Source organism: Seriola lalandi, unplaced genomic scaffold, assembly GCF_002814215.2.
Source record: "Seriola lalandi dorsalis isolate HSWRI2012SDOR001 ecotype SW California unplaced genomic scaffold, Sedor1 jcf7180002054581, whole genome shotgun sequence".
Taxonomy (NCBI): domain Eukaryota; kingdom Metazoa; phylum Chordata; class Actinopteri; order Carangiformes; family Carangidae; genus Seriola; species Seriola lalandi.
The window spans coordinates 3,222,780-3,242,776 of NW_019525134.1; positions in this window are offsets into that span (position 1 = coordinate 3,222,780).

Here is a 19,997-nt window from a genome sequence, read left to right on the forward strand (position 1 = left end):
ACATGTACTGACTCTTGCTCGCTGGTCGACTCCCTGGAGGAGGCGACTGTTTGTTTTGCCGTTATCAGACATTAATGGCATTCATGATACATCATTTGAGATTTATGCAGTGGAGACAGTCTACAAGAGGAGAAACATGCAGTCATTGGTTATGTAAAGAAATTCACAAATGGAATGTGAGAAAAAGCAGCGAGCATACCCACAAGCACCCGTGTGTGTGTGTGTGTGTGTGTGTGTGTGTGTGTGTATGCATGCGAATACAAACACACCAACGGGGGCATATAGTGCTGCACAAGCTACGAGAAAGATGAGAGGCTGCATCTTGTCTGTGGGTGGGACAAGATGAGCAGACAGTCCATGAGCTTAACAAGCTGTGAGCTGAGCTGGAGCTTTCTAAACTCCGGCCGGGCTCTGAGGAGGAGGAGGAGGAGGAGGAGGAGGAGGAGGAGGAAGGGGGGTGGCACGGAAACACAGACACACTCCTCTCCACTTTTTTTTTTTTGGTTTTACAGTTCACCTCATGTCCATCTGTCTATCTCATTCTCTGTCAAACGCAAACACATTTATTAACACAGTGGGTTTCCATTAAATGAAATTACATCCAGCACTTATTTGACCTAACATTTTTGTTGGCTGCACATTCCAAACTGGGAGTTACAAGCTTTATTACTGGAGAGGCATGCACACCATGAGCTGGACTGCTTGTAGTTTGTCTTGTTTTTGCTTTTGTGTCCTTATAAGCTCCTCTTGTCCGGTTAAGCTCCTCCTTATCAGTGGTGGAATTAAAGGAACTCATTCTCATTTTTACTTTTCTTTAACAGTTCCTTTTTATGCAAGTTGAAGCTTTTTAGAGAGAAATTATTAACTTTTCTTTTTTCTTTTTTTACTTCACTTCATTGCATACATGATTTAAGAACATGCAGCATGTGAGCATCATATCAACTGAGATATTAATCAGAAAACTAGATTTTGAAACAGAGCCCCTCCTCAGGGGGCCCTCAGTATTTAGTAATCAAACAGGAGCCACTTTAACATTATTTTAGTTTCATTTGGGCAGTTGCCCACTATGCCTAGTTGGTGATGGTTGCCAAGAGTATATATAAAGTAGTTACCAAACCACAACATTAAAATCCTGCTTACACATTCATGTATCAGAAATAATAATCCAGTAATATATTACTGTATATGAGACTTCAGCACTGACAGGAACATTGTGCTGCATAATGAGTATTTTTACTTTTGATATTTTAAGTAGATTTTGAGACGATGCTTCCACTTTAACTTCAGTAACATTTTGAATGCAGTGTTTTTATATTGTGACTTAGAATCTGAATACGTCCTCCACCAGTTCCACTTACTGAAGCTTAAGTTTGACTAGTGAAGGTCTCCATTGTTCGCTGTACGAGATAAATGCTTCTGGCCACCAAAGGTCACTCTTCATCATCTCGTCATAAAGTTGGAGGATGATGTTGACTAAACGGGCTGGGCGGCAGATTTTCAGAAAGTCTCAGTAAACACGTCCCCCCCCCCCCCCCCCCCCCCGGTGTGAGCAGCGGTGAAAGACATAGGACGTGGTGAGATACTTCTATACCTGTCACACAGTAGACCTGTCTGTGCTGGTCTGCAGGACTGTAAACTGTTTGCAACCCTTTAGTTTCATACTACACTCTACTGTAAGAGCCCCTCCAGACAGGTTTTAAGATAGAAAATCCTCTGCTGCTGCCTCACCTGCTGTCTTTCTGTTCACTAAAACATTTAATCATCTAGTTAAAATACTGTGTAAAATTCCATCTACTCCATTTCCTTCAATGAAATATCCAGAATCTATGAATATGCAAACACATGCAAAAGTTTAACTACCCCACACGAGATGTGTCCTACTTCACTGAAAAGGCTGAACGTGCACTGAACGTGCACCGGAGGTTCATCACACTTGCACGCTCCATTACTAGTCGTCATGTCGTCGCTCGTACGTGCACGGCCTTTACGTTGAGCACAGAGAAACTTTGCTCCTTTAACAGATGAATGTGAAAACAGTCTCCTGGTATCAGACTCTGCACATACATCAGTCTGCACGGTGACACTCACACGTCCAAGGGAAGGAACAATAAGCAAAACAGTGGAGGGGATCAGATCTGGTTTTCTGCTGCTTCCTCCCTTCGGTCAGTGATTTGGAGTTACTGGAGTTTCTTTTAGTGTGTCCAGTAAGATTAAAGTAAAATTACAGTTTTCACTGCAGTGGAGGGGAAACAGGAACAGGAACCAGGCAGGGAGTTCAGATCAGAAAATGTGAGTGGAAATAACACCTGAGACTTCCTGGAAAGAAAGAAACAGGCTGTATTGAGACTAAAACCATGATCTGCAGCACAAACAGGCAATTAAAATGAGAAGCACATATTTTCCTCTATTGTTGTTGTGTTTGTGTGTGTTGATGCACTGACAACACACTCAAACCTTTATACTTACCGCAGGAGCTTTTGTACGAGAAAGGATGAATTATCTGTTATTGTCATGGGATCATTATTACACTGTTTATCATCAACAGGTGCAGAATGACAGGAGCACAACTTGAGCCCAAAAAACAAATATACTTAAAACTCGCTGACTATATATTTGTTTTTTCAGGCAGTGCACTGATGTTGACGATACACGTCACACAGAACATATGGAGAGCAAATCAAACGCTGTGTGTGCAGCCACCTTCAGCTTTTGGGACACATACAGCAGCTTTTGTAAACACCAGCTCCCCAAATCCAAGTACTGTATTTTTGGCATGAAATTAAATCAGGTGTTACATAGCACAGAAGAATCCTTCTCCAATCACCCAGATGAAATACGTTGGACGGTGTTCTTCAGCTAGCTGGTCAAATCATCTCAGACAAAAAAAGAGAATATCTTGGCAGTGTGAGGCCGGCACGTCGCTGATGACGGCGTTAACAAGCAGAACAGCAGCCGGTTTATTCCAGATGGGAAAGTAGCTCAGGTGCAGCGGTGTGTCTGATTAGGGGAGAAATTACTCATCAGTGGACCTGACAGTCATCTGGTGTCTCAGACAGGTTCATCCTCCTCTTTGCTCTCAAAAGCCCTGAAATATGAGTAAGTTTACTCTCCACCTCACATATACAGTTCAGTTAAGTTAGTTCTTTGACTCTGTTGGTGCTTGGTTTACGTTGGCGTTGTCAGCTAGGCATGAGCCAGGCTGACGACTTATATAATATAACACCATAACAAGAAGACATTAAATATGTTGTGTAATTAGATCAAAGGTTTTCTGAATAGTTTCCTTATAATCCTCTCAGAGGTAAACCCTCAGGATCAGTCTAAAAAGCAATTTTGTGCTTATACTCTGGTTCCCATTCTCACACATTTAAACACACTTTAAACCTCTTCCACATTTATACCTGTATGGTCACCGGCTAAGTGTATGTGTGATGCTGCGTGAGGCTCTGCAAGGTCTTCTAACACCTTTACAAACCTGGTGCACAAGCACAGGAGCTGTTTGTGTTCTGTGTCTTTCACATTCCTACTATTTTAACTAATAACACACAAATCATTGTTTTGTTCCAAACTCAATACGTCATTCAAACATTCACAGCGTAGCCTGGAAGAAGTACGTGAACCCCTCGGCTAATGGCATCAACAAAAGCCAACTGGAGTCCAGAGTTATCAAACCTGGAGTCCAGTGAAACAAGACTGGAGGTGTGTGTTAGAGACACTTTGACTTATAAAAAACTAAAAACATTTTGAGCTTGCTGTTCACAAGAAGCATCACCGGGTCAGACAAAGTGTTGATAAATGTAGGTGATATAGTTCTGTGGCTCCTCTCTGTAGAAGTGGGCGTCCAGCTGAGATGACTCCAAAGGCGCATTGCAGATGCTCAGCTCAGTGAGGTAAAGATGAACCCCAGAGTAAAAGCTAAACGCTTTAAGGAATCCTTGGAGCTGGTTAAATATCTCTGTTAATGAGTCTACCATACACAGATCATGGTGCATTGTTTGCATGGAGCCCGGTGTCCACGGCAGGACACCACAGAGGAACCTGCCGCTCTCCATAAAACATCACATCACACGCCTGAGGTTTGCCTAAAGAGCACCTTGACACTCCACAATGCTACTGGGAAAATGTTTGTGCGCCCTGATGGAACTCAGGCTGGATTGTTTGGAGGAACACACAGCATGAAAAGGGAACTGGTTGAAAACGTCATCCCATCGTTTCAAACCAGACATCTTAAGAACACGACTGCGCTGAGGAATCCTCCTGAACGTTGTGCAGCAGTGCTGCTCAAAAACCAACTGTTCCTTACTGATACTTTTTGCGAGTTCAACATGAATCAAGTTTACAGCGGTATGTTCTACCTCCAGGAAAACAGGCGCTCCGAGGTCTGACACGACACAAACTCTCACCTTCTCCCTCCTACTCAACTCTCACATGTTACCGACCCAACCGTCAGCCGTGCACAGCCTCAAATAGAGTTTCAAACTCACCTGAGCGCTGTGGGGCAAAGTTCACCTTGCTTTAGGCAGTGAGGTGGGTGAGTGACTGAATCAAGCTTTTTTCCCTTCGGGGCTCACCGTAGCTGTTTGTGCTCGTAGCTCAGACCATTCACTACTACAGACCTGTCTGTTCAGTTCAAATCGTCTCGGCTGCAGTTGAAAGCGGCTCTCGTCCCCACCTGCTGCCCTCCACTTTTGTTTGTTTACTGTAAAATACACACATTTATATCGTCAACACAATTATCACAGTAAGTTAAGCAAGAACACTTATTGATATCATAAGTTTTCAGCTTTATGTGGCCTGCAGATTCATATTTTCGGGATAGATTGATGTATTGGTTTATCTCCATATCATATGGAGATATATTTATATATATATATATATCATGTGAGTGTGCCTTGCAGTCTTGTGGCCTGCACAACACTCACTACTTGAACTGCTTGATACATTTAGAAGTCCACACCTGGCAAATACTACAGGAAAATAACACTTGAACCTCTCGGCACTCGTGTTCAGGTCTGATCTGCAGCTACCAGAGGAGCTTGTTTTGTTATTGCTGCCGAAGGAGGTTCGTCTAGTTATTAAATCCAAGAGTGAATGTTTAATGGTTGAGCTCAATAAAGACACGGAAGCACATTGTGTTTGTCTACATTTTGTGGTATTTTATGACCAAATAATGCAGAAAACCAGGTCATTCCATACAGAGTTCACATACTTTTTCTTGTCACAGTATGTGGAACTACACATGGCCACTTTAAGGACCCTGAACACCTATTTATTTATTTACTTCTATCAGCTTCTTCCTCATTTTTGAGAAGATGTAACCACTTGCTATTATATAATTAGCTTCCCTGGTGAGCCTCCATCGCTGTGTGTTCTTTGTGATGTTACAGCCACTACGCTAATGCTGATAATGTAATAGCTGCTGTTATTGTCGCTCCCGCAGTAGCTGGGACTCTGTCACCCACTGAAACAAAGAGGTAGGTGACTGATAGAAGGGTTTTTTCCATAAAGTGTCACAGTTACAGAAAAAAGCTTCACATGCATGATTAATGAACTTGTCATGCTCTCACAGGCACAACAGCAAACAGTCATTGTTCACCCACCCACGTGTTTATAGTACTAATGAAACATACAAAGTCATTGACCTTGCAGACACAAACACATGTAACAAATGGACTTATGCAAAACAGCTGTCCACCCAGTCGTCCTCTCTTTCTCTTGCCCGTCTCAATAACGCATCACAACAACCATCACGCGCTCTGAAGGAAGCTGCTGTCCAACTCCAGATTGTACCAGATGCGAAGTTGGGGGAGAAAAGGGCTGAGGTGTTAAAAGTTAGTAGGAGGTCTGATCACCTCTATGAGAGCTGTGCTGTGAAGCATCCAAGCCCCTGAGAATTGCTGCTGCCCACGTTACAGTCTTTAAATAAAACACTGCCCTGAATATACTGCTCTCTTCCCGGCACTGAGCTCGGTTTCAGACACATGCGGCAGAAAGCAGCGTGCCTACATGGCCTAGATGCAGAGCCCTGCTCGGTACAGTAAAGTGCGGCAGTGCAGCACGACACAGGACGGGGCGGCGAGCAGAGTACACCTAAACTCACGTAAGAGTGAGAACGGTCAGATGGCAGAGATCCTCGTGTTGTCTAACACAACCTACGCTACAAAAATCTGCCGCAGCAGGGACGTGATCCCACCTGTTTCCAGAGCAAATCAAACTTTTTAAAGTTCTTCATCGTGGTGAGACAATCCACTGTTGGTTTTGGTAAAACAGGAAAACCTGCACTGGAATCGGGCCAAACCATCAGGCAGATGAGGAAGACCATTTTCTAGAGGGGCACTCTGTTGCTCAGTCTGCATAATATGTCTGAGAAAATCCCGCCCTGGTATGATGTCATCTGGGTTATCTAGCAAAAAGCCTGCGTTACAAACTGTGAGTAAGAAGTTTGAAAGATATGATGTGTTTCTCAATCTAATTTCTTATCTGCAGTTGTGTAGCTGTGAAACATCATCAGTCACACCCCAAGTCCTGTTCAAAATCTGCATCTAGTCAAATGACCACAGGTGTTCTTGCTCTACCTGTTTTATCCAGGATACACTGGTGCAGACAATGTGCAGCATGCACTGCACATCAAGCAGTGACAATAGTGGAGAATTTGAGCCAGAATTTGCAATAATTTCCATACAAACCTGTTTGATTAAGTTTGAGTAACATGTTGATTTTGAATGTGTGACCTATTTAACACAATAATGTTTATTTCAAGCTTCGTTCCAACATTTTCGGGATGTGAGTTCCAGTCATCTTGGCAGCTGGCAGCTGGACAGGCCAGTCAACATCCGACGTCATGGTGAGGAGAACAGTCTTATCTCAGCAAACCCTTCAGTTCATTGCCAGTGGCTTTAATGTCTCTTTACCATTTTGAACAGAGGAGTTAATTCCCTTTGGTCTCAGTGTTGAAATCTGATATTTGTCTCTGTCAGATACAATAGGTTTGTCTGAAGCAGAGGTTAAAGGTCATGTTTTTATTGGACTGTTTTGAGGCTGAAAATGCAGGAAAAAAAGCTCATTTAGTTTTATCTTCTTGTCTGAAAAAGAGATTCTTTTGTAACAGGAGTTGTATTGAAGTGTAATCACTAGAGGTCACCTGAGCAGGTGGCATGAGTAAGAACGCTGTTGTTCCAATTGCAAACTGAGCATCACATCTTCTGGAGTTTTGACTACCGAGCTGCACTAACAAGTACATGAGAAGAAAACTCAGTGTACTCTGTATGGAGCAAGACCTACAGGTTCATACCAGGCAGGAGGGAGGGTCTCATTGAAAGAGCTGCATTAAGGAATTTGTACAATCCTGTGTTTTTGGAGTTTGATGCATGTTGGGAACCTTTTTGTTCTCTAGTAATGGTCAAGTATGTTAAGACTTCTCCTCCCCCGCTGCATCAATTTGAACTATTCTTGCAAATATATTACAATTTTATGGAAGTATTATACTATATTGCTGGAGAACACCTTTGAAATTAGAATTGTTTCCCATTTAGGCCACTAATAGGAAACAAGAATATACCTGTTGGCCCTGGGGACATCAGGTGAAAACTGATCAACCTGAGGCATGTACAATATTTGCTTAACAAACGATGGCAAGCAGGGATGGACACTGGATGCAAACGAGGCTGAGATAATGAGACTGAGGCTGGTTTCTGTGTGTCACACACACTGTTGTGTGTGTCTATTATGGCAGCTACCTAAGAAGGTAATCACTTAGAATTATCATTTAGAATAAAAACAGATCAGTTATGAAGTGAATCTAAGCAGCACTATAACTGATACAGTGAATCCAAAGGGTAATTTTCTTTTCTGATGAGATTAATGATGCCAGTGGGTGACAGTGTTTGGATTTGGTCTTTTAGCCAAATTCTGATCCATGTATTTAATTTTATTCCTATTATGCAAACTCATAAAAACCCTCCTCTGCTATGCTCTTATCTGCAACCGGCATGAGGATGAGATTAGAAGAGTGTTGTACAGAAAAGTATAGAGATATATTAAGCTCTAATTTACCTTTAGAGTTATTAGACTCTAATTTAGATGGTAATGAACAAGTGCAGTGCTTTCATTATATGATTAGTCCTCAGATGAAGCAAAGCCATTGATGTAAAATTGTCTTAGAAGCAGCCTTCTTGGCGCAAGGCCACCTTTGCAATCAGGCATAAATTCTCCACATTAGCGCTCGCTGAAAAACAGGCTGAAGCCCATTTGATGTGATGGTGATACAGTTCGTCCAGTGGGAATGGACAACTTGAAAGATGTTCAGAGGTTTTAAAAAGGAAGTTCACTATAAAGATGTGTTGAAAGGAAGTTCCCTATCTGCACTTCTTATTCCTGGACTCCATTACAGAGTGTGTAATGGAAAATTTTTTTGGTTTATGTGCAGGCTCTCACACAGGTGGCTGAGACACCCGACTCTTAAATGCAGTGACAAACCAGCTGCCTCTGACAGATAGCCAGAAAGCTGCTCTCTACAGTGCAAGTACAATTACTCCATTACTCTATCTCTCCCTATCTCTCTCTCTATCTCTCTCTCTCGCCCTCTCTCTGTGCCTTCACTGCTCTCTCTGCAGCAAAAGGTGACAATTTGGAAAGGGAAATCCCAAAGACACGATCATCCAGGGTTATTTTTCCTTTCACTTTTTTAATGATCTGTTTTCCAGAGTCATTCCTGCTGACACTGAAATTTCCGATAATTTTCAGCCATTACAGTAACAATTATTTAAGACCTTTTCCCTTGGTCATCTGTAAACAAAAAGGTTTTCCTTCCTCGCAAAAAAACAGATCTTTTTTTGGATGCACACAACCTAGCACGCAAACCCATCGACACAGGCTCTGCTGCCCCAAGTTCAAGTAATAATAGAGATGGCCATTAACTATTAACCAGCTCCTGCTCATTTATGCTGAGGTGTCTTTGTCTGTCAAGGTCATTTGGTGAGAAAGGATACCGAGCCAGGTGCGCTCTATAAAAATGAGAGAATTAAAATATCATCTTTCGTGGCCACGACTCCACTGGACCGTTGACATTCGCCCTGAATAAGTTCTAGTACAGTGAACACTTAAGAACATCACATTGTGCAGCAGGGCTACGAGTTAATGATAGAGTTACAAGTAGACCACTGCAGCACATTGCTGTGCATCAAAGTGTGACCTGAATCCGGGGCAAGTGGATGTGGAACAAGTGAGGCACGAGTTGCAGCACGCTGCTACATTTTGCCAGGTTTCATGGGTTCATATTTCATGCAGGGCAGATATAGGTATGAACTGGATATGTGTAAAGATTGTAGATAACCGTATGTGTGCGTGTACCTGCACACGTGTCTGACCTTTCCCTTTAAACCAAGGGCGCCTGAGCTAAAATAAGTCGATGCAGGCGGTGTGTGACACACTTCTCATCAGGACATGGGCTCCGACTTGTGCATATATACTGTATATATATATATATATATATAACATGCACTTAAGAGACCAAAGCAAGGTCACTGATGATATGCATTCATTTAATTAGATTAAAGCTTTGCACTATAATTACACTGCAATAAAACAAAGGGTCTTGTTGTCACGTGGCTTGGGTCATACATTTGATTGCTGTTGATTGCAGATTCTATGTCCCTGAACAGAGGAATTAGGCTGCTGAAAGTGTTAAAATTTTGCAGTATTTTATGTATGTGTGAATATGTGTGGGTTTAAATCCCAATGGTGTAACAGCTACAACCCTGTAGAACAGTGGCTGGGATTCTCTGCTGCATAATGTCCTCTCTGTTCCTTTTTACCCACTGCTCCTTCCTCTCCCCGTCACTCTATCTTATCTATCACCTTAATAAACCCCAGTCTGTGGGATTGTGTGATAAGTGGTACCCTGTCAATCCCCTGGGCTCAGCTGAACAGGTTTTCTCCCTGCAGGAAGCAGATCTGTAACAGAGCATTTACCCAAAAGCGTCTGTTTTGGATTCATGAAAGTACACAGTGTGCATGTGAGCAGCTTCTGTGTGCATACACTGTAAAGTCGTGGTGGAAATATGTAAATCCCTTACTTAAGGAAGAATGAAGAAATACTACATTTTAAAAATGCTCCATTACAAGTTGTACATTCGAAATCCCACTTAAGTAAGTACAGAATTATTATCAGCAAAATGTACTGAAAGTATCCGAAGTTAAAGTACTATTAGTGCCAAATGATCTTTTTCATATAGTGTCATATATATCATAGGGTTAAATGCATTTTTGCTATGTGGCTGGTCGAGGCAGAAGTTATTAAATAACTTCATCAATTTCTGTCCATAATTAACATAAAACCCTTAATTAGCAGTTCAGAGAAAATATTTAAGCCTGTTATATATTCAAATGTTGTACAAATGAGCATCTGTGTTTTAAAAGCTGTATTTAGAGAATTCTTGAAACAAGTTGATTTGCACTGAAATGTTTCAAATGATCCTAAAACGTTTCACCTTTATTAAGAAAATGAATGTGACTCAGTTCTACTCTAAAATGGCCTGACAGTCATTTCTTTCACAGGAAAATGTATCATCTGGATTTTGTATGAAAAATAATTAGCAAAATATGCAAAGCAACTTGTAACTAATTGATAAATGATAAATGTAGTTGAGTAAAATGTATCATATTTCCCTATTTCCCTATGTATTTAAAGCTACAGGATCAATGAGTTGAATGTTTTCACGACCTACTGTTTAAAACTTTGTGTTGGACTTGTTCGTTAGAGAAGAGCTGGTGAGAACGACAGAATACAGACAAAGGATAAAAAGGAGAGGGCGGCATGACAAAACAAAACAAAGGAGTAGAGAAGAGAGAGACAAGGCAGAAACACTGCTGTCCTTCAGGCGTACAGGTTGGTGGGTTCACCTGATGTGGGCGGCCGCTTCTGCGGTGTGGAGACACACAACGGGGACTAATGGAGGGTTTATGATTCTCTGCCAGTTTTCAGCCATCTCTCAGCACCTGACAGCCTCCTACAAGAAATGGCATCATAACAAGCAAGGGCTCCTGTGTCACAGATGAGCAGTGAAGAGAGAAGCGGGGAGACTCCACACAGCTGATGGCACTGCATCCCCGAGGATTTCTCACTTGATCCCTGCTACGCCTGTTGCAAGCCATGAGCTGTTTTCCACCAGAAAGGAGGAAGCGTCATTTATACAAACTCGACTCTGATTGGCGTTTATTTGGAAAACAAAAGGGTGAAGCCAGTGACGGCCCACTTGAGGTTCAAGAGTCACTGATTTCTTCTGGAGCTGTGTTTATGCTGTAGCTGGAGAAAGAATCAACACACTGTAGGAGTTTGAAACTGGTTAAATAACATTTGGCTGTGCTGAAGATACTGATAAAAAAAACAAAACAAAACACTGACCTTTCCAACAAGCCCTCAAACCCGAACGACCATATCAGCCATTTCTTTTCTTACTGTCAGATAGGACTGAACCAGCGGTAGGTGTATCAGAGCACCGTTGTCATGGTAACAATAATAAACACAGTTAAGCTTAATGGATTAGGTATAGGCACAAAAACTACTTGGACAAGATTGTGTTAAAATAAGCACTTCATTAAGGTTAGAGGACCTTTGTCACCATGGTTACAGTAGTAAACACGCCTGACGATAAAACATAGCTAGGGGTTGTAATTAACTGCTTGCACAACAAATGACCTGTGTTGCGTTATATAGGAGGACAGTCTTGATCTGTCACAAGCATAAAGGAGTAGTTTGACATTTTGAGGAATACATTAACTCACTATCGTGCGGAGAGTTGGATGAGCGAATCGATACCACTCTCATCTCTGTGTTGCATTAACTATAAAGCTTGAGCAAGGACACGGCTAGCTTAGTTTAGCATAAAGACTGGAAGCAGGGGAAACACTAGCCTCGCTCTGTCTGAAGGAAGGTAGCCTGCCCACCGGCACCTCTAAAGCTCACTAATGAACACTTTATGTCTTGTTTGTTTAAAATGTACAAAAACCAAAGTGTAAAACTGGCAACTTTTGTAAAACTGGCAACTTTTGGTTTTATCATTGATAATGTGCTGGACTTTTTCTCTGCAGCGCTCTGGGTGTATTAAAAGAAGCTCGGGTGCAGAATATGTTGTTTTTACACTTTGGTTTTTGTACAGATTAAACATCTGAAGAATTAAGTGTTAAAATAATTTGCTTTAAAGATGCTGGTAGGTGGATTTTTAAGAAAAACTTTGAACAGTCAGGCTAGCTATCTCCCCCTGTTTCCAGTCTTTATGCCAAGCTAAGCTAATGCTCAGCAAGAAAGCAAATAAATATTTCTTCTAAAATGTCAAACTTTAACACAAGTCTTTATCCTGTCTCCGTTAGAGACTAAACCAGTTTGAGCCTCAGTCCGACCCAGACTCAGATGAGGAGTCAATCAGAGACTAGCAGACGTATCAGAACGGTTAGCGTAGTTAGCTAATTTTATTTGTTTATGATGTTTGCTAGCTTGTAACTGGCAGTGGCTGACACAGTGTTAGCAGTTGTGCTAATGTTAACTCTCATTCTCCGTACTGACTTCAGGTTTATTTAGCCCCGCCCCCTGTCCTCACAAGTTGACCGGGTTGGTTCCTTAGGTTTGTGACGTATGAAACCCTGGATGTCTGAATCTGTTTTTATGAGACTGTCATTGGTTCATTGTAGTTCAAGGTGGAAACACTCAGTCATGGTGATGACTAATTATTTCACTCATGATATGTCTTGTATGATATAAAAACGTCACATGTATGTTAACAAGGTTAAAAACTTGATTTTCATTGGACAGGGTTTTAAGTTAAATTGTTTTTATAGAGACAGGATGAATACAAGGTTGTTTGGACATAAACAGATAACAAAGAAGCTGCAGCAGCCCACATTTTAAGAAATGAAATCACAGCTTGTGTGTGTGTGTGTGTTTGTGTGTGTGTGTGTGTGTGTGTGTATGTGTGTGTACATGTTTGAACTTTTCACTCAGACCAGCTGCTCTGCAGAAGCAATCAAATTCCTCCTCCAGGGACAAAATGCCAAGAGGATTCGAGGACGCTTGCGTAACTTATGAAAGGCCTCGTCATGTTTACCTGATATCCTTTGCCAAAAGACAGGACGTATCCAGACGACTCCTGGTCCACACACATGTCGACTTAGTGAGGATACTGTTCCTCGGTTCCTCTGCTCTGCTTGGTATTCTGTGCGCTTTTTGTTGCTATACATCTGAGTTTGGAGAGCGTATGGACATGAACAAAGCTTTAGCTTTAGTTCTCGAGGTTCTCAGTACACGTGCAAACAAATCTTCAACACTGGATCCTCAAACTGAACTCACTGAACAAATCAATACCTTTTAGCAGTGGCGTTCCTCTCAGTGGTGACTGAGAGCATTATTGTTAGCTCAGCCTTGAGACGTGCATACTTCCTGGTTAAAGACCATGAAACCCACATAAACAGTAACAACTTAATAACTCAGTGCATTTAAACTGTAGTGTGATCGCTTAGCTTAAAAAAACTCTACCTGGGCGCCCCGGTGGCTCACCTGGTAGAGCACACATACCACCTTACCGGGTTCAAGGCCGACCAATGGCCCCTTGCTGCATGTCATCCCCTCTCTCTCTCCCCCACTTTCCTGTCACTCTCTCCCTGTCCCTATCCAAATAAAGGCAAAAACTGCCCGAAAAAATAACTTGACAATGAATCTTTGAGATCAAATAAACACTATTATCGAATCAGCTAAGTGAGATTCATAATTCCCACCTCTTGATGACACCCTGCTGTTTCATTCATGCTTCACAATCACTGGCTTATGCACCCACTGGCTATCAGCTGATTTGTAACAGCAAATCATATTGATGTAGCTATTATAACCAGATATGGATATGCTCAGGCCAATGCTGTTTGCTGCTCCATAACCACAACCTCCCCCTTATATACAGTATGTTTATAGTTTTGTTGCTTTAACTAAGATTTAATGTTCATGGAAGAAGATTTATATGTTTTACCTGATTTATACTCATTTGCTATAAATGGTCAATTCGATGATATTAGTGTTTCTGCCTGAACTCAGCTGACTTACAAGACTGAACGGGTAAATATGAAGCAACTGAAGTCTGTTTTGGTGTTGTTATATCTAAGAGAAGATTTGCTTAAAAATATATCATAAGGAGTCATATTTGGAGTTAGGTAGCGTAGGCAACCATCTCAAATGTCTCTCTCTGACCCAGAGTCAGTCGGTCAGCCTGTCCTCAAGCTGATTTGGCTGTTAGTGACCAGTGGCTTGCCTGGGTCAGGAGTAAACATACGGGCTTCTATTTAACACAGACTCCAGTCACAGCAGGGCAGTCCATCTCCTCTCATCCCCATCACATTAAAGCCACCATCTCCTTTTAGTCATACACAGCCCTCCTCCTAATGATCCAGATTAGTTAACAGGCTTGGCACCGGGGCTGTCATGTCGGAAGCCCCAGCTATCCATTATAGTCCACCTTCTCCTGGTGCCACAGGTGGCTGTTCCAATAACAGCCCACCTCTAACCCAGATAGGAGACAGGCAAGAAATGAGATCAAAAACAGCAGGTTTCTCCCTCCCAGTGCAATCAGACAATAGCATGTGCAGAGCTGCTAAATATGGGTGTAGTCCTTCGGTGCGTCTTATTCTCACTGGATTGTTTAAACTACCCAATTATCCCCGAGCCTCGTGAGAGGTGACCCACACTGGCCTCCTGTCCCAGGAGGGTGAGTGGAAGTAGGTCTCATTATGACAAGGTGGAGGTGGAGTTTCCTCCAGCGTGGCAGCAGTTTTCATCAGCAGGGGGTTGCAGGTTCAGATGGAGTAAAAGGTGCATGGAGGATTGACAAAAAGAAGAAGAAGAAGAAATGACCAGAGAGGGCACGTGGAAGAAAGCTAGAACACAACCAGTGACCACAACTCAAATGAGATAACAGAGTAAAAGGCAGATGCAGACACACACACACACACACACACACACCCAATAAAACTGACCACACACGATGAGATCCCTGGACATGATGAAAGGAGAGGGACGATCCACAGCAGGAGAGGGAAAAGATGCAGATGATTCAAAGCAACATGTCTCTCGGCCGACCTTGATGATGGGAGTCATACTGTAGTCGCCTAATTTATCTGAATGATGCAACAGGAAAATGATGTGAGACAAAGGGGGGCAGCATATAAATGTAGGGATGTAGGAGGGTGCTGTGTCACCGCTGAAGGCAACATTTTGGAAAACATTAGTGGTGGTTTGTGATTCATAAGTGTAAACAGCTGAAGGAGATGATCATGAAAAGCAAATGAGTTCTGAGGAACAAAGCTGCTGTCATGCTTTGTGCATATGGTCACACGAAACAAGCCGTAAAATGAATCTGAGTTTATTACACTACAGTGAAGTGAGGCTATCTTTTCAAACAGTCAGTACGGCCTTGGATTTTATAAGCAATTTTAATCTGCTCCAGTAGTTCAGTTCTTTCCATTTGTCTATACTTAATTACATATTTGTTCTTTTCATCCATTATTTCTGGAGGTATCACACCTAACGAGATGAATAAAATATAACCTGGACCCGTAGGGATTTTCATTATGCATTCTGTTTTCCTTTTCACACCAATCCAATATGATTTTAACACTTTACATGACAAAAAAAGAAGGTGAAGTTTGCACAGACTCCTCCCAAAATTCCCTCCAGCACTTAAAAGATGCAAATAAATTATATATGGCATTTTTATTTGTGGTAGAATACTGCATCTGTTTCTTTGAAGCATTTTCACTCCACATGAGTAAAGCAGCTGAGTTCCAGTACAAATGTCCTCCCAATGAAATTAGGCAAATCAGGCAAGTTCTTCAGGTGACTTTATGCCTTTATCATCTGTGTGTTTTCTAAACATATCTAATCCTGTTTGACCATAACTGAAATATTCTATCATCCTGAAGTCTATGGAACCCCAAAGTGTTAAATATGAAATTAGCAATGATTATGGATAATGACATAATTAATCATATGAATCAATTCTATAAAATATACAAATTAATTTGTGAAATTATTATAGACTTTTTTATTTTACTTCACTGCCCCCATGTACCGTGCTCATTTACAAGTAGCAGCCCGGAGTGAAGCTGATTCAGAATAACTTTAGCATTGCTGTTGCTCTAGCTAACAGGAGCTAAGTGGCTAATTCTTGAAGCAGTTGTTGAGCTTGCTAGTGAAAGAGGCATGAAGTGTATGATTGACTGAAAGGTGAGAGGGCGGTAACAGGTCCACGTTCATGAAATGTGACCTTATGAAATAAAAGTGTCTTGGGAACTAGAATTACTGCATCACAGTTGTATCCCTCCACCAACCAGTCAAGTTGCAGGAAATATGATGAATCTCACCTTCTGGGGAGTTACAGGGATGAATAATAGCCGGAAAATGCTGAACATTATGATGACATAGTGAAGTTGACCCTTGACCTTTAAAACATATCATCATTTTATCCTTCTAGACACTTGTGTGAAATTGTGTCCTTGACCAAAATCTAATCAGTTGATCCTCGAGTCCAAGTGAACATTTAAACTAAATTTGAAGAAATCACCTCAAGGCATTGTGGGGCATAATGTGTTTCCGAGAACAAGATGGAGAGACGGGCGACCTGAAAACAAAATGCCTCCAGCCACGATGACATGAATGATGGAAATATCAGTTTGTAATAATAAGTTATGTTTTATATTTTAATACTATTATTTAAAAAATAATTGTTTCATTTATATATTTTACATCATTTATTCGTATGACACAATGTTACTTATTTTTTTTATTACTTACAGTTGATTTAATTGTGGACACTTTGGGACTCAATAGTATGTAATATTGGCAACTTGAAGAAATTTTAACATGAGATTCATGCTGATCACATGAGGAGGATTTCTTCATTTCTCTGAATTTCTCCCTGGCTAGAACAGGCCAGCGCATTAAAGAGAGTTGTATGACTTTAAGGCAATAAAAAGATGATTTTCACAATCTAACACCAACAGATTACAGATCCCTTTTCCGAGTTCCCCATATCGTGACTGTATTACAGTTATTGGAAGACATTTCTTTCCTGTCTACCTTCTCGGCTGGTTCTTTTCACCTTGGCTAAATGACAGCACTGGGATCCTGGGCGGACAATCAGAAGACGCAGGCGACAGAGCAGAGGGAAGAGAAGCAGGAGGAGGATGATAGGGGGGGGGGTAGCAGAGCTGACTCACTCTGGCGTGGGGGCTTTGGTGGCGCAGAGGGGCACTGAATCATCTGGAGCTTTATTGAATATTTCCTCCATTTGATGTCATTATCGCCCCAGCGACCATCACTCCCATCATCAGTGCTGTCCCTGAGTCTCCAGATTACAGGCAGGGGGGAGACAGAGGAGGCAGGGAGGCAGAACAGGGGCTGAGGGGCCTTTGAGGTAAAAACCCACTGTGCAAGAAGAGACTGAATAAACAGAAGGGACACCAGTGTGCTGTTTGGACAAAGGCAGAGGAATGCACTGAATTTCAGATGGCAGAGAGGAGCGATTTGGCTGCAAGGATGCCTGTAATAAAGTGCATGAGATTTACTTGTTTTCTTAGAGGTACGAAGCTGGAAGCCGCATTTAACAGAACTATTGATGCGATCGGATCACTGAACACAGTATCTGCTGGGAGCGAGTGTGTGGGCTCCAGTCAATACCAACTAAGTGATCAATACCGAAATTCTCTGCTGAACCTACACAAAAAAACAAGAGCAGAAGTTATATTTAAGGAATTTCTATTTTTATTAGAAACGAATCACATTTCAACCCAAGCAGGACTTTTTTTTTTTACCCTTCAATGTGCCATGCATACAAAATCAGAATCAAAGTGTCCATCTGTTAGTGCCCATTAAAGTTTATATTTGTAAGGGGTAGATATCAAAGTCTTTCTCTTGTGCAATTAATATTCACAGATATGTACATTCAAATTAGTCAGCCTCAAATATCAAGCATCCTCGCGAAAAGAAACCAACATTAAAAGTAAAAAGTTACAAAAACCTTCAAATTAAACAATATATTTCTCTTTTAAAATATAATTAATAACTATTCCACTTACATGAGTTAAATTATGATTGCTTCATTTTTAACCATAGGCACGTCGTAGATAGGCGAGGCGTCGTAGAAGCCAAGTGGAGGCCATGTTTCTCTTCCTGTCTCCTCACTGCAGCTGATGTTTGTGTAAACAAAACCACCGAGCTATCCTACGGTCCTCATAGGGACCAGTTCAAAAATAAAAGTAAAAAAAAAACTAATATAAATAAATTAAAAAATAGAACAATGTCTAAAGGTTTCCTCTGTTCCAGCTTCTCACAGGGTAGCTGTTTGATATGTGATACACAGACAAGGAGCTCTAACAGAGATGTTTCATGCCTCACAATGATTGGTTTCTTTGGTATAAAACCACCATGACCTCCTACAGCTAAAAGAATCTCTTCATCTGAAATGAATACATTAATGATTGGAAAACGAAAAACCACCATCTACTCACTCTCTTTGAAACTGATCATTTATCAACGTACAAAACGTGACGCCTTCATTGACATGAAAGTACATGTGACTGATGTGGGTGTAGCTACAGGTGGAGTTCACCTTTATAAAATGTGGCGTTAATGTGACGTGGCTGAAAGTCACGTTCAACATCGAAGGAAGCTTCGCACCAATTATCTGTGTCGTTACAAAAGATGAGGTAATTCAGTATTTAAGAATCCAACCGTCTCAGCTAACCGAATATGAGATGTGTCACTAGTGAACAAGTGTCTATTTTACAGTCACCTTTATGTTTATCAGTGTATCGGCTTCAATTCTTAACAACGACAGTCAATTATGTCTAATAAGTGATTCTGTGTCAGTGGAAATCCACAATGTGTTTTTTTTTCTGTTATAGGTATTTGTGTTGTTCTTGCATTCATTACGATACACAAGGAAGGGGGACATGAGAGTGTGACGGACTATGATTCATGACTCAGCTTTGTTTTCGCTGCTTTGAAAAATTGGGTCCCTCATAAACTGTTGAAACTTAATTATACGTTAGATAAAAAAAAATAATAGCAGTAAATAAACCTGTGGATAAAACTGTAAAGGCCTTTAACAGATTTAGATTCAGGATTTCCAAGTGACCTTTTTTTTGATGTTATTCATTTCCATGATCATTGTTTGACATCATAATGGTCTTTCATTCACTAGTGATGGATAATACTTCAACATAATGATAGAATAACATGGAGGAATGCATTGCAATAGTATGTTATCACAGTTTTCCCTCAGCTGTAATGTTAATTGTCATCCTATGTAAAGACTGTGTGAGTATCATCTTTATCCGGTTCAGCTGTCATCAGTTTGGAAGTGGCGCTTCAGATCAGATATGTGATAGGTTATCTAAGATGATGTACTGATCCTACTTTTTCAAAAAAAAAAAAAAAATACCATCATCTACTTCTGTTGTCAGAAAAAGAAAAGGTAGAATAAGAGAAGGTGAGTAGGATGAAAGGAAGTATAGACAAAAGAACAGAGGGACGGGAGGAAGGGAGGAGTGGAATGAGCTAGTAGGTCAGTACTTTCTCCCTGTGGTGACTAATGAGACTCCACTGTCCTGGACAGTATTTTTAGGATGCTCTACATGTCCACCGGGACATGCAAGTCGCCAAGGTGACCCGTTTTCACCATGATCAACTACGTAACCCAGAGTGGCTGCTGTTTAGGAGGGGACAAAAAGGCAGGAATAAAAAAAGACAAAAAAAAAGGAATATACTTCCCCTTGAAGGTCACGAATTTGGCACGCTTCATGTCCTTTAGCACGGCATCTTCAAGTAAAAACTTAAAAAACAAAAAATAGACCCCAAAACTGTTCCTGTTCCAGTGAATGCACATGCTGATATACTGGACTCACCTAAGGCAAAAAGGATTGTGAATAAGTGTGGAAAGTGCTCTTTGAGCCCCCCCCCGGCC